A 13,794-nucleotide genomic window follows, 5' to 3' on the forward strand; every position below is an offset into this window, starting at 1 on the left:
GAGCCTGTGCTGCACCCGCTGGGCTTTAGGTGCTTTTTAAAAGAATTAAAATCCCTGCCCAGGCAGCGAGGCCGAAGGAGGGGAGGGAGCCTCTGCCCAGCCAGGTCTGTCCTCAGTCTGGGGCACTTGGAGTTCTGGATTTCCCCTGGCTGGCTGGAAGCAGTTTTATCTTCCCGTAGCCATGGAATCAAAGAGAATGGAGAAATTTATTTTTCCACTCGGAACTCGTTAGAAAAGAATAAAAGTTTGCTTTCTGTGTTTAAAAATAGAATTAAATCTGGCACCCCGAGCCCCGGGAAGGCTTGCGCAAGAACAACACGCGGTGCCTCCGGTCCCATTCAGAGCCCTGAGTGTGTTCCTTTGTGGGATTTGGAGCTGCTGGAGATATCAGATGGGAGAGTTGTCAAGCCCCAATACTATCCCAGAGATTAATGCCTTACAAGCTTGCCTGCTTTCAGAAACCTCGCTGGGAACCTCATCATGCTTTTGTTCCTGTCCTGCTCATCATCACCTCTGATTCTGATGCTTATCAGGATGCAGATGACATGCAGGATAAGCAGCAGGGATTTTCAAAGGTGGTTAAGTGCAGCATTTTTCAAAAGCATCTGAATTAGTTGGCTGCTCAGCTTTTTTTTCATACCTACCCACCTCCCAAGCTTTGACAAAAGCAAGCAGAGGATTCCCCTTCCCCGTTCATGGCAGAAATGGGGGGAAAAGTTAGACAGCAAAGCCTCTGTGCTGGTTTCCAAAAAGATGAGTAAGCTTCCTTTGGCTGCCCTGCCTTTTGGCTCCTCCAAGCTAATGCTGCAGCAGACTTCCTGTTAGATCCTTGATTTTATCAGATTATAACTTGTTTTCCCCTGGCAATGCTTTAATTCTTTCTACTGCATTGGGTTGTCATTGGCTTTTCTTTTCAGGGTCTCAGCCCTATTATGTAACAGCAGCAGCAAGAAAAAAAAAAAGAGAAAAGAAAAAATATTTCAGATCTGTTTCTACTTCTGGAGAGGAGCCTTTGTGCACAATTACTCATCCAAGAGATTCAGCAGGTATAACTGCTTCCCCCAGGGGCTCCATTATATAATTGGATTTCAGCCATACAAATTAAATCCTATCTTACCCCTTAGTTAAGCCAGGCAGTAAGTATTTAATGCTAATATCCCTGACAACTATTGCAGGGAGAAGCAGAGCTGGAGCACAGAGGAGACAGATGCAGGCAATCTCTGCTGCAGGAGCAGGGAGGATGAGCAAGGGGTGCCCTGACAGAAAGACACCTGCTGTATTTTAAACATGGCTAAACTTCCCCAGGACAAGCTGGAGTTGTTGTCTGAGCTGGAACGTGGCTCTCCCTCTGTTTTCCATCCTGCAATATTCCCATGTGTGCGCTGAGCGCTCACCCCCCAACACCCACACTTCAAAGAGCCACATGCCTAACCCTGTTTGAGTTTCTGTGGAAGTCTCTGTTCTTGTGCAATGTCTGAAGGAAGCGAATTTAGTAATATCACAACTCAAGCCAAACACAAAACCAAGCAAAGGATCCCCAAATTAAAAAGAGAATCTCAACCCAGTTACTCATTCATCTGCATTTTCTGCCGCGTTCCGTCTTCTCCCGGCATGTTCCTGTCAGACAAAGCCCTCTGGGCAGAGACCATCTCTTTTGGTGTCTGGTACATCAGTCACGGAGTTAGTGCATAGTAATAAAGGAAAACAGATTCCTGGTAGGAGTTAAACCAGTCAGTCTGGTACCGTAATTGGAACATAATCTCATATTGACAGTATTTAACACAGGATGTGCAGGGAACAGATGGCAGCAAGCCAGGCCTCCATCGGCCTGCAAATATTGGAAAGAGATTTTCCAAGTCCAGCTCCTGAACCTCATCTCCGATGTCGGAAGCTTCGCTTCCCCGAGCGGGCCTTGAGCCACTGGCTGATCCTGGTTAAGGCCCCACACGCTCCTCTGCTCCCGGCCTTGCAGACAACCAGAGCTCCCACTGCCAGCTGCCTTGGGAGCACTTAGAGACGGAGCTGAAACAGCATCGAGGGCAAAAGTCTCCGTAATCCATTGGTCCAAACAGTCCCAAAGCTCTGGATACACCTGTGAGCCTCTCCCTGGCAGAGGGACCTGCCCGTGGCACCGGGCACGACCCCTTAGTGCCAGGGACACCCGCCCGTGTCGCTGTGCTGCTGCTTTCCCCTCGAAAGGCCTCAGTCCTACCACGATCTCCCCAGAACGTGCTGGCAACAGTGACTGATTCCTTTCCCCAAGCCCAAAACGCTGAGCCAAAGCAGGTGAAAGGAGAGGAAGCACATTTATTCCAAGGCTCATCCCGTGGTACAGAGTGCAGACACGGGCTCAGCTTTCCAAGGGTGTGGGAGAACCATACCGTGCTTCTCAGAGCTGCTACAGAAAGTTCAAATTGATTTTTCTCTGTTTCAGCAATTAATTCCCATTAATCAACTTACTGTACAATGCTGCGCTATAATTCACGAATTTTATGCACTATATGAATAAAATTGCACATATATTTTTATGTGATTTTCATTTAATTGAATTCCGGGGAGATTTATCTGCTGGGTTATTAATAAATCTTAATATGGCCTATAACATTCAATTGATATTTAATTAACCTGCAATAACTGCCTTGTAAAATGTAAATTAAATGCTTTATTTTTTTCCAGGCATATAACGTTAAATCAAATTCTTTGTTCTGCCAGTAAAACAAAAAAGAAGTGGGGGGAAAAAAACAAAGCTTAGACCTGAAAATATTTGATGTTTAAAGAGGTTCAAACTGGAAATCAGATCCCATGCTTTGTAATCAGTTCTTCTCTCGAGGAAGTACTTTTCCACTGTCTCCCCACCTTTAAAGATCACAGGAATTTGGGTGGATTTAGATGAAACATCAAAATCTCAGGAGGTTGGAAGAGAAGTGAGAGGCGCCCATTATTAATAATAAGGTTGCAAATTCCCATAGGTATTGTGGTATTTGGCATTTTTCTTAAAGTCTTGGCTCCTACAGTCACAAATGAGAATGTCAATTTTCATTTAAAAATAAAAAAAAAAAAAGGAAAGATGTTAAAGCCCTTTGATAGGGGAAGTTTGCAAACCTGAATGTCAAAGGCATGAGAACTAAGAGACAAAAATACATAAAATTTGATCCTTATCTTTAAAAGTATCAGAACTTTTTGAGACTGAGGTGTTTGAAAACTGGGAGGTGGCAACAAATGATCAAAACAGCCTTTACAGGAAAAGATGAGAACAATCCAAATTATATTTTAAGATCAAACTGCTTTCCTCCCCCTCCCCTGGCAATTTACATAGATCTACATTAAATACTGCAAACTGCAAAAACAACTGGTTCTGATTTCCAAACCAGGATAGCTGGCTGCCTTTGCAAGGTGATGTGAAAACTTCAGGAGAGTATGACTGTCCAGAATTGATAAGCCTATAAAGTTTTACTGCTATAGCATCTAAACTTAGTATATCTTTCTCTTTTTTTAATGCATGGAGTGGCCAATCTGTCTTACAATATTTTATTAAACAGGGTATTTCCACTGAAGGACAGTAACCCTCACTGTCTGTAATCTGTCTGCATTAGATCACTTTAAAAGGTATTAAATGAAAATCAAAAGTTAAATGTACCATGGATTTTAAAGGTGTCACGGCATGGAAGAATAAAGATGAAGAGAATGGATTCTGACTTGCAATGAATGAACAGAAATAAATCCAGAGCTTCTGTAATGGAAAGCCTGTCCCCCCTCACTGTTCATCCTCTGCTGTTCATCCACCTCCCTCCTGCACAACCCCCAGCCAGTGACCCCCCCGGCCCCACCCAGGGCAGTAATTCCACAAGGTAATTCCACAAGGTAATTCCACAAGGTAATTCCACGAGGAGCTCCCGAGGGAGCTCTGAGGCGGCCCCAGCGTCCCAGGGCAGCAGGAGGGGATGTGATCCTGCATCCCACAGTCACTCCAGGGCTCCCTGCACTGCAGGGCTTCCAAAGGCAGTGCTGGCTGGCCCCAATTTTGCCACTCACACTTTGCAAGCAGCTCTGCTGCCTCGGAGAGGAGCAGCTGGAGCAGGGAGTCAGCACATGCAAGTGGCCTCCTGCTCACAGGAATTGCCTGGAATTCTGCAGCCCTGGGTTTAATCCCCAGCTCCAGCTCGGGCTCACTGGGTAATTTACAGCAGGTTTCTCCCTTGCTCTCTCTCTCTCTCCCTCTGCATTTTATGATTTTGGCAATCGATCAGGATTAGCCCTCTCTCCTCTTACCTTTCATCTTTCTAATGGAAGAGAACAATCCCACAAATGTGCTGTGTGGGATCTGCTGCCAGCTGTTGCTTGAGGGGAGAGAGCCCAGGGCGAGCCCAGCCTGAGCCTGGGGACCACAGCCCCTCCCCAGGACAGTTGTGTTTCACCCTCCTGGATAAACATGGACACATTAGGGGTTTTTTTTTCCCTTAAAGTGGGTTTCTAATAGAGCTGAATCTAGCCCAGCTCTCATTAAGGCCTGACCATGGCTGACAGTTCACATTTATTTGGGGAGCAGTTTTTATCATGCAAAGTCACCTGGGAGCTGCACCTGGAACAGCCACTGTGAGAGTCCCATCTACCCACAGACTGTTCCTAAAGATGCTCCCTGGAATTAAACCACAACATGAGGAGCAAATGTAATGGGTCAAAATCTGAGGGACTGCAAGTTTTTAAGCATGTTTAGGACTTAGGACCCGAGAGGCTCCCACAGAGATTTTAGCACTGAGTTTTCCTGAGCCCAGTGTAGGACTGCTGGGGGTCCCTGTGTGAACACCCAGACTCTCAGGGATGTAAGAGCAGACCCACCATCACCTGAATTACTTCTCTGCTCTGCACACATGGCTATCCCATGGTCACACCCATGCCTAGTCCTAGTCCTAAACCCCTTTATGACCATGCCACCCCGTTCTTGAATCCCAGTTGGAATATCTTTTCTTTTGAGAAACACAGCAGGCTAAGTATTCCTGACGTGTCCAGGATGCTCAGTGTCACCTTTTGTGCAGGACTCTCACAGCAACAGCCTCCCTGGGAGCAGAGAGAATCCACCTGCTTGGCAGATACACCTGGCAGCAAACCTGTCTCACAGCAGGTAACTGAGAAGCACAGCATCTACAGTCCTGCTGCTGATCCCACCAGGAGGAATCCCAGTCACTCACAAGGAGATAGGTACTGATGATGTGGGATCCCTAACATGAGACAGACACAGCAAGTTCTGCCCTTCTCAAAATTCACATCTGGAAAGGAGCAACGGAGCGAGAACCAGCCCCACGAGACACACCACAATCAGCCCATCTCAGCATGGGGCACAAGCTTTGGATCACTGTGATTCCAGGGATCAGGGGTTCAACACAAACCTCTCCTGGCTCTGGGGGGTGGTGCTGCCCCGTGGCACCAGCACCAATACACACACCCTGCCCCGGGAGGAGAACTGGGGGTTTGAACCAAAGGGAATGAGGTGCCTGCTACGTTTCAAAGGGATTTAGAAGCTCTGCTCCATCTCAGAAACCTCCCCAGACTTCCTGAGAGGCTGAACACGTGCTTGACATGACACCAGATAATGTTTGTGGGCTACGGCATAACTGGGGATTACTGCTCTGAAAAGGAGGACTTGCTGAAGTGGCTGTGGTTTAAGGAAGGATTTGAAAGGGGAGAGGAGTACAGAGGGAAGCTGTTCTAGACAGTAAGTCACATAAGAGAAGGCTTAAAAACCGAGAGCAGGAGGAAATGAAGGGATCTGAAAAGGAAGGGATTTGGGATAAATGAGTGGAGGAGGAGGAGAAATGTCAGCTAGCAGCAAGATTACATTGGGCAACGTGTGAGCTCCTTCAGCCCTTCTTCATGGGGTGACTGGAGCGATGGGAAAGGAAAGATGCACCAGTGAGCTCTGGGCTGGCTACCCGAGAAAAACAGGCAACTGCACACTAATGGTGGGAATTGAGGGAATTTAGTGAAATTATATCACAGCTTGCTCAGATCACTGAGTAACTGATGGTGGTAACTCATAACAGGCAACTCCAGCAGATACAGGGGCTCAAGCACCACGGCCCAGGTCAGGAGAGGTGTGGGGAGCAGCAGGAGGCTGAGAGATGGTGCCACTTGTGGAGTATAAGGGTGTAATGTTCACTCACCAGGCTGAATTAAACACTGTTCATGGATTTTCCTGCACTAGTTTGCACTGGTTATCACAGATAAACCACATTAATGCAACTCTGTTATGATGTTGGGAAACCTCAATAATGGAAATTAACTGCTCTGCATGGAAGGATGAATGGAAGTTACACAACCCCTGGCCCTATTTCCGAGAAGCACAGCAAAGTTGAGTGGGTGCATTCGAATTTAATAGCTGTTATCAAAATCAAGGAAAGGACTTCCACTCAAAGGGTAACTGGGAGAAAAGCAAGGACTTGGGAGCATTGCACAACCCCAGCAGCTCTGGACTCACACCAACAACGGTAACTCCAGTGCTGGAACAATGCACCAGCTCAGTGCTCTGACACGAGGCCAAGGGGCTTACAAAACACCTCCAAACAGTTAATGCAAATCCATATTACCAGGCCTATTAATGGCCTGTCATTGCCTGTCTGCAGATCACTATGGTGTGCTCTAGATTTCCTTAATCTAGTTATCCTTAACTGACATTTCCAGCGCTGGTGGGATTCCACAAGGCCCTAAAATCAGAAGGACTGACCTCTTCTCTGCCCATTGAATCACCATTCCCTCACCCTCTGGCCTCAGCTGCCTTTCCCATATAACGGGGACAACATCTTCTACCTTCACTGTAGCCATGGGACTTTTGTGTCCAGCTGCTTTGAGAGCTGAATAACTCAAGCAGACATGTTATTTTGAATTTCTTATTGTCTCAATTTAAATTTTAAACTGATTCTTACAATATTTCACACACACACGACACAAAATGATCAAAAGACATTTACAGCTGGTTTTAAATGTGAGCCAGACCTTGCTGAAACCTGGTGTTTCTGCCCCATTTGCAGAGGACTTGGCAGGGAGGGCAGGAGAAAAGACTGCATTTCCCTTGTCTCGGCTCCCTTGTCTGTTAACGTGAAACCTAAAATACTCCCCTCCATTTTGGATCAATGTCACATAACCTCATTTCCTCAGCTTAGGAAAAAGCCTTAGATTTTATATGTTGCACTAAAATATGTCAGCACTGCTCAGTTAATAAACAGCGCTAAATCAAAACCAGGCCCCAGTTCGTAGATCATGTGAGCTCTGTCAAACACGGGGAGTGATACCATGGCAGGGATGTAATGGACAGCCCCCTCAGCCTGGGCTTTATGGCTGTGAGAGAGAAAAACCTGGTGTTCAGTCACTTCTCATTCACCAGAGGCTGTCACACAATCTCTCACAGCTTTTTGGGTTATGTTTATTTTTCCTGGGGTTCCCAAGGGCCCTACCTTCTGATCCCCCTGCAAACCCTCCTGTGTGACTACCTAAAGGACTAACCCCTGAGTTACAGCCAAAACTCGAAGCTTTTACTGCACGTTAGACCAGATCCCTACCTGATAAATCAGAATATCCCCCCATCAATTTACACCCCCAGAGGAAACAATTTTCTCAATTCAGGGGAACAACGGCTTGATTTTCTTCTCTGTGTTGACTTTTTCTGGGTGGTGACCCTGTTAAAGCCAAGAAACTTCTCTCCCTCTCATTTGTCAGCAGGACATCCCAGCAGCTCTTAGGGCTGTAATTCAGCACCTATGGCCATCCCAGCCTGGCAGCAACCCCCCCTACTATAACCAGCCACACTGCAGTTCCTATGGAGAAATTCAGGGAATTAATCCCATCAGGCAATCACCTCCTAGAGATTGTCCTCATTAGTGGCACCCCCCTAACCAACATCCTGAATTTTGTGGGAAAACAATCAGGAATATGTCTTAGAGGTTACCAAAAATGGTCACTCATTACTCCCATGTTTCTGATGACCAGCATGAGCAGACTGAGACCCCCAAACTGACATTTACTGTCCCTCATACCCAAAACATGACCATTTACTGGGCACCTTTAGAGATTAATAATGAAAACGCAACTCTCTCACCCACTGCTGGAAAGAAAATGTTTTTGGAAAGCTGTTCCTGTCATTTGATAGTGTCCAGTTGTTCCATGAGAAAAGCCAGACCTCAAACCCACACGATGGTTCAGTTTTTCCCTTGGCAATGCCCAGCTAGAGGCTGCTCACTGTATCCATACACCTCTTGCTGCTGCTCCTGAAACCTGCCACGGATTAACACAGGGATGCCAGCAGGGAGCCAGAGCCAGGCACAGTCCAAGGCCACCTGAGTGTGGCTTTTAGGGGGACACCTGAGGCAGAAATCTCACACAAGTGTTGATCCAGCTAAAAATACTTGCAATGTTGCAGCAGGCTGAAATCCCACTGGAACCCCCATCTCTGGGAGAGAGGCAGGGCCATCTTAGTGCAAGAAGTCATCCCTGCCACTCACAACCAAAAAACAGCCACCTAAAAGTTGGTTTAAGTTTAAACTTCCTGCTGCAGTGAATGGAGAGGGAAACTGGCACCTCTGCAGGGCCATTCATTCCATCCCAAGATAGTTATCTGGGACAGGGAGGGTGAATTGATGCTGGAGGTGCCAGTGTCTATAAAAGGAGCCTTGATGATTATCTTGGAGTAGACACCTAACTTTTAGGCAGAGTCAGTTGAGGTGAACCTTTGTTGAGCTGAAATCAGTGGTGGTTTAGCCTTTGCCTTCAGTGGGGCAGGGTTTTCACCACGGTGATCTGAACAGATTAGAAAAGAAAAACGGAAAAGGGAAACACATCTATAAGGGAATGAAAAATTTATTTCCCCCCGATTCGCAGCGAGCAATTAAGATATAAAGAGATTAGGGGAATTCTTCACAGACGCAGAGTGGGCTTATATTGAACAAGAAAGGAGGCTTTGGAGTCTGCAAGCACAACTTGAGCTCCCAGCCACCCTGCCTTCCTCCCAGGAAAAGCATCATGCAAATGTGAGGAGGAAGGAATTGCGGTAGACATGCCATCTGGGAGGATGATGGACAACAAGCTGACTAGGAATAAATAGCAAAATATAATAAATTCCAAACCATGCCAACAGCAACTGTTGTGCTATGAATTAACAGTGCTATTAAATGTTTACGCACACACTTCTGTCAGCACCTGTCAGCATTTATGCAATACATACGTTGGCAAATCTGTATTACGTTATTTCTTGCAACTGATCTGCATTAATACTGCCCGTGCACATGTTCAAGCAAATTGCTACAGTTCTTTTTGACCTATCCATGTGCAAAAGGTGCAGCAGTTCACAGGATTTTGTGCCTATGCAGCAAATTCCGGGTTTATGCGCCAGGCAGCAGAGCAAGGCTGAGGGATAGAGGGCAGCAAAGGAAAGAGAAAGAGGAGCAGGGAAGAACAAGGGACCTGGGAAGCCTCCGGCAGGAGCAGGAGGATGCCCGAGGAGACGTGGTGGGCTCAGAGTAAAGCAAGGTTCACCCCAAACCAGATAAGAGAAGGGGAGTCACAATAATCCTCCCTGAACAGGAAGAAAAGGACAGGGGTGGGGGAAGCCCCAAAATCCAGCCCTAAGCTGCAACCCCGAAAGAAAGGAGAACACATTTGTCCAGGCTCCTGCTGAGCTCGTGCTCAAAGAACAGTTATGCTACAGCCAGTAGGATGGACTGCAGTGCTTTCTGCACCCAGGCACCTCATTTAACTTTCCCCCTCAGATTCCCTCTTTCTGCTCTTCCCTCCCTTCCCCCAGCCCTGAGTGCAGGAGCTGGGGCGGAGGAGATAAAAATGTATAATTAAGGGAGTTGCCACTTGCTAAAGCTGGAGACTGCTGGAGCAAAAGAGAGGGTTTGTGGTGACAGGGCTAAATCTGGGACCCACCAGTGGTTGCTAATGATGAGAGCTGTGGTTGCTGTGCCACCCAGGCAGGAGAGGCGGAAAGACAAGCTCGAGATTGCAAAAGGAGCTTCCATGCCCCACCTCTGCTCTGTGCGAGTGGATTCCAGGGGCTCAGGGATGACAGGGATGCTGGCAGGGCTTTGGGCCAGCCCAGCAGAGGCAGGAAGGGCAGTGGGAACGGGAACAGGGTCAGAACTGATGCTGGATCTGATCACTGCACGTGGACATGGCAGCTCCTCAGGCTGGTGCTGGAACTGGGGCTGCAGAGGAGGAGAGGGCACACAGCGCCTTGCAGGGCTGCTGCAGGACTGGGGAACTGTTCCTGTGCTCTCTCTCCCTCTGTCTGTGCAGAGACACTGTGAACTTTTGTCTTTTTGCACTCAATTTATTTGAAGGACCAAAAGCAGCAGCAGCCAAAACAGATATCTAAAAGAGGAAACTTTTCAAGCTGCTCCTCCTGGCCCCATCGAGAGGAATTTTTTATTGAAACTGAAGCCACAGCAGAATCCCAGCCCTGGTGTGAGCTGTGGCAAGATGCAGGACAGGCAGACATCAGTGGGGTGCCACGGAACACCCCATCAAGCTCAGCTCAAACTCTTGAGCTGCAAAGGCCATTTGTGCTTAGCACAGACACCCACTGAAATCCAACAGTGTGTGAGGGTATTGTATGGGCATTTCTCTTTGTGAATTAAACGGGATTCAAAGAGAAGAGGGAGTGAAAGGACTTACCCCAGCCATATTTACCCTCAGTCAACCGCATTCCTTCATCAACTATATTCCTGTGTCTTTAAACACATGATTTTGACTCAAACTAAAGGAGGGCTTTTATACTTTACATTGGAATTAACATGACAAGCGATTAGCAGATCATCAAGAATAAGACTTCTCTTAATAGCACTAATAAAAAGGGAGATATTTTTAATGCAGTTCCTAGGATTAATAATTGCCATTCTGATAGAGTCAGAATTTCCAGCATGAGCCATTCCCTCCATAGCCACAGGTGCAGATGGATGAAGCAGCTCAGACAAGCTGAATTTGATCACATTTTCCATGTAAAAGGGCACAGTAATTACAACTGATGAGGGTGCTGGAGCCAAAACACTGGGACTTTGGTAGGGAAAAAAAAAACAGATTTGTAATCAACAGGGGTAGCCACAGGAGAAGTTTTAAAATCTTAATTTAAAAACACTTAGCAGTAGCATGCTATGCTCCTCCAGTTACTGAGCACCAGGACATTAGAGGAGAGTGTCCCTAGAAAGTGCTGCTATCCAGGGGACTCTTCAGCTTTGCTGGAATTTCCAGGGCTCACACACCTCAAACTCATGTTTTTTGCTTCTATTTAAGGAAGACACAGAGTATTGTAGTGCATCTCCAAGATTAAGTGGGAAAGTGAAGAGGCTGCTGTTTAAGATTCAGTTTTGAGGACTGAAGACAGCCTGGAGGGATAACAAATCCATGTCCCCATCCTGGAGTTAGAACATCCTTGCAAAACAGAAGCATTTAGTTTAATAATATAAGCGTGGATTTGTGTCTTTAAATAGCATTTGCTTTGCTGAAAAGGATGCAAAGATCTTGTCTTGCTGACTAGTAAATCGATGGCAGTTAAAAGCTGAATTTCCAAACGAGTTCAGCCCCCAGCTCACAGAGCAGCTTTGTACCACAGAGCGATTTTTGTTTGTCTAAACGAGTGTTAAGATCCTTGGAAATCTTTACTCCTGGTTGTGGGTTCTGCATACTTTAAAACATGCCCCTGGTCTCTTCTAACACACTGAACCCCGAGGAGAAATACCAGCAGGGTTAGAAACCACCACCAGATATATTTTGAGCTTGATTGCCTGTATTATCTTAACACCCTGTTGCTCCAAAACCTCTGAAAAGGACATATCTCATCTTTCTATTGTTATTACACCCAAAGGATATGTCTACACCGCAGTGCTGAGATGCCCATGCCAGCTCCCAACAAGCTGGCTCTGGAGCTGGAGGCAGGAGAGCTCCAGCACATTTCCTCTGCAGGCTAATTTGGGCTGCTCCTGCCCCGCTGAAGGTGGCTGAGAAAAAGCAACGGGAGCTTGGCTTGACTCTTCTGGCAACACACAAATGCAACAGGGCAACCACTCCTGATTAGCTCGCTCCCACACCATCTGTTTTTCCAAGACTACATGGACTTTCTGGCACAGAGATTCCTGTTTGAGGATACGAGCTTGTGTACAACAGTTTACCATAACCAGCAAAGCCGAGCTGACACTCCCTCCCTCAGAGACAGCAACAGTTTTGCTTGGGTTTTTTGTCTGTTTTTGGTAACCCTTTGCCTGTTTTGCATCGCTGGGTACCACCAGTATCACACTGTAGGGGAAGATTTCTGTGTTCCAGGCAGGTTTGCTGGCACAGAGTGGATCATCTCATGGGTATGAGGTATCAAGGCCAAGCTGATCAGAGGGAAGAGCTGATCCCCCAGAACCAAACAGGTCTCAGGTGTTTCTGCAACAGCCCCTTTGGCTCCCGGGGGCAGCGGCAGCGCCGGAGCCTCCCCAGGCTGCAGGATGAGTGGGGTGAGGACCTGCAGATCCCCCATTTCCACCCAGGAAGGCACAGCCCAGGGCAGGAGCCTGCACAGCTCCTCTCCTCACACTCCTTGCACGGCCTGGCAGCAGCAGAGCAGCCCTAACACAATGCAGAACCCAGGCCAAACCCCATAGCCACTCTGTCTGTCTAACTCTGTCTGGCAGTGGTGCAGTACATTATTACCTTCTGTAATTCCCCCAAGTTATTTAGGGCTGTCTCCTTATTATCTCGATATCTTGGCTCCCATAATAATTACAGACCCAGTTTTACAAGGGCAATTTTTTTTTTCTTGATTAGTTTCCAGGATTCTGTTGTTGCATCAAAGCCGTGCTCGTTTCTGTGTATTCCTGACAGATGTCTACTGGGGGAATTGCAGCATGGGCATGCAAAGAGGAAGCCATCTACGGTGAGATTAAGGAAACAAAGAACACTTCTGTGAATTTAAAGGAAAAAAGAGCCATTTCTCTGCACGTGAGCCTGTGCACACCCAGCTGGTCAGATGAAGACACACGCTTTGGCACTTGAGCTCTGCCCATTCTCCCTCTTTTTGCTCATCCAGAGCAAAGCACTTTACAGAAGTGCTGTAAGAACATCCTCTCATCTGTGCAAGTTTAAGGAGCAATTAAACTGAATTTGCCATGTCTAATTTCTTACTCTTTCTGCTGAAACCCATTGTCTCTAGCCAAACCTCTCACAGACCTCTACAAAGGAGCTGGTCATTAATTACACTTTCCATAGTAAGGAAACTTTGCCGAGAAGTAATGAAGTGGCCATCTCAAAGCAACTTGGGAAGCAGTGGCTGGGCTGGGAACAAAGCAGAGCTCTGCAGAGTCCTTCCATCTTCACCACAAGCTCATGTGAGTGTTTGCTCTTCTCTAAACTCAGCCACCTCTGCCTGCTGCCTTCAGCAGGACTTGGCCAAGAATAAACAACAACAACAACAACAACAAAACACCCTGGTTATTTGTACTACAGCGGTGCCTAAAAAAATCCTAATTACCTCTAGCAGCGTGGTGCTTGCAGGCCTCAGGTGAGACTGGCACCCCATTGTGCAAGGTGTTACACAAAACACATTATAAAAAGATGGTCCCTGCCCTGGAGAGTTTATAATCTAATTATGCAGGAGAAGGAGTGGGCGGAAACAAGTTCAGAGAGATAGAGTAAGTGATTCAATATCTCCCACAGCACAGCTCCCTAACAGTTTCCTGGCCTCTGAACTGGTGCCTAAACCACACAGGTTCCCTCAAACATGAGGGTCCTGGTGGCCTCTGCCTTGAGGCTCCCAAGGAGTTGACAAAG

The 13,794-nt window shown here is 47.0% G+C and overlaps 1 long non-coding RNA gene across 1 annotated transcript; it reads left to right on the top strand.

Moving 5' to 3' along the window:
* The first annotated feature begins 564 nt into the window (after positions 1-564).
* LOC120324828 lies at positions 565-1,564 on the top strand. Its single transcript, XR_005566478.1, has 2 exons — positions 565-1,046; positions 1,176-1,564. It is a non-coding gene; the product is annotated as an uncharacterized LOC120324828 (long non-coding RNA).
* Positions 1,565-13,794: the final 12,230 nt, after the last annotated feature.

Source organism: Pipra filicauda, unplaced genomic scaffold (genome assembly GCF_003945595.2).
Source record: "Pipra filicauda isolate LSUMZ 115617 unplaced genomic scaffold, ASM394559v2 scaffold71_size5581439_pilon, whole genome shotgun sequence".
In the NCBI taxonomy this organism is placed as follows: Eukaryota; Metazoa; Chordata; class Aves; order Passeriformes; family Pipridae; genus Pipra; species Pipra filicauda.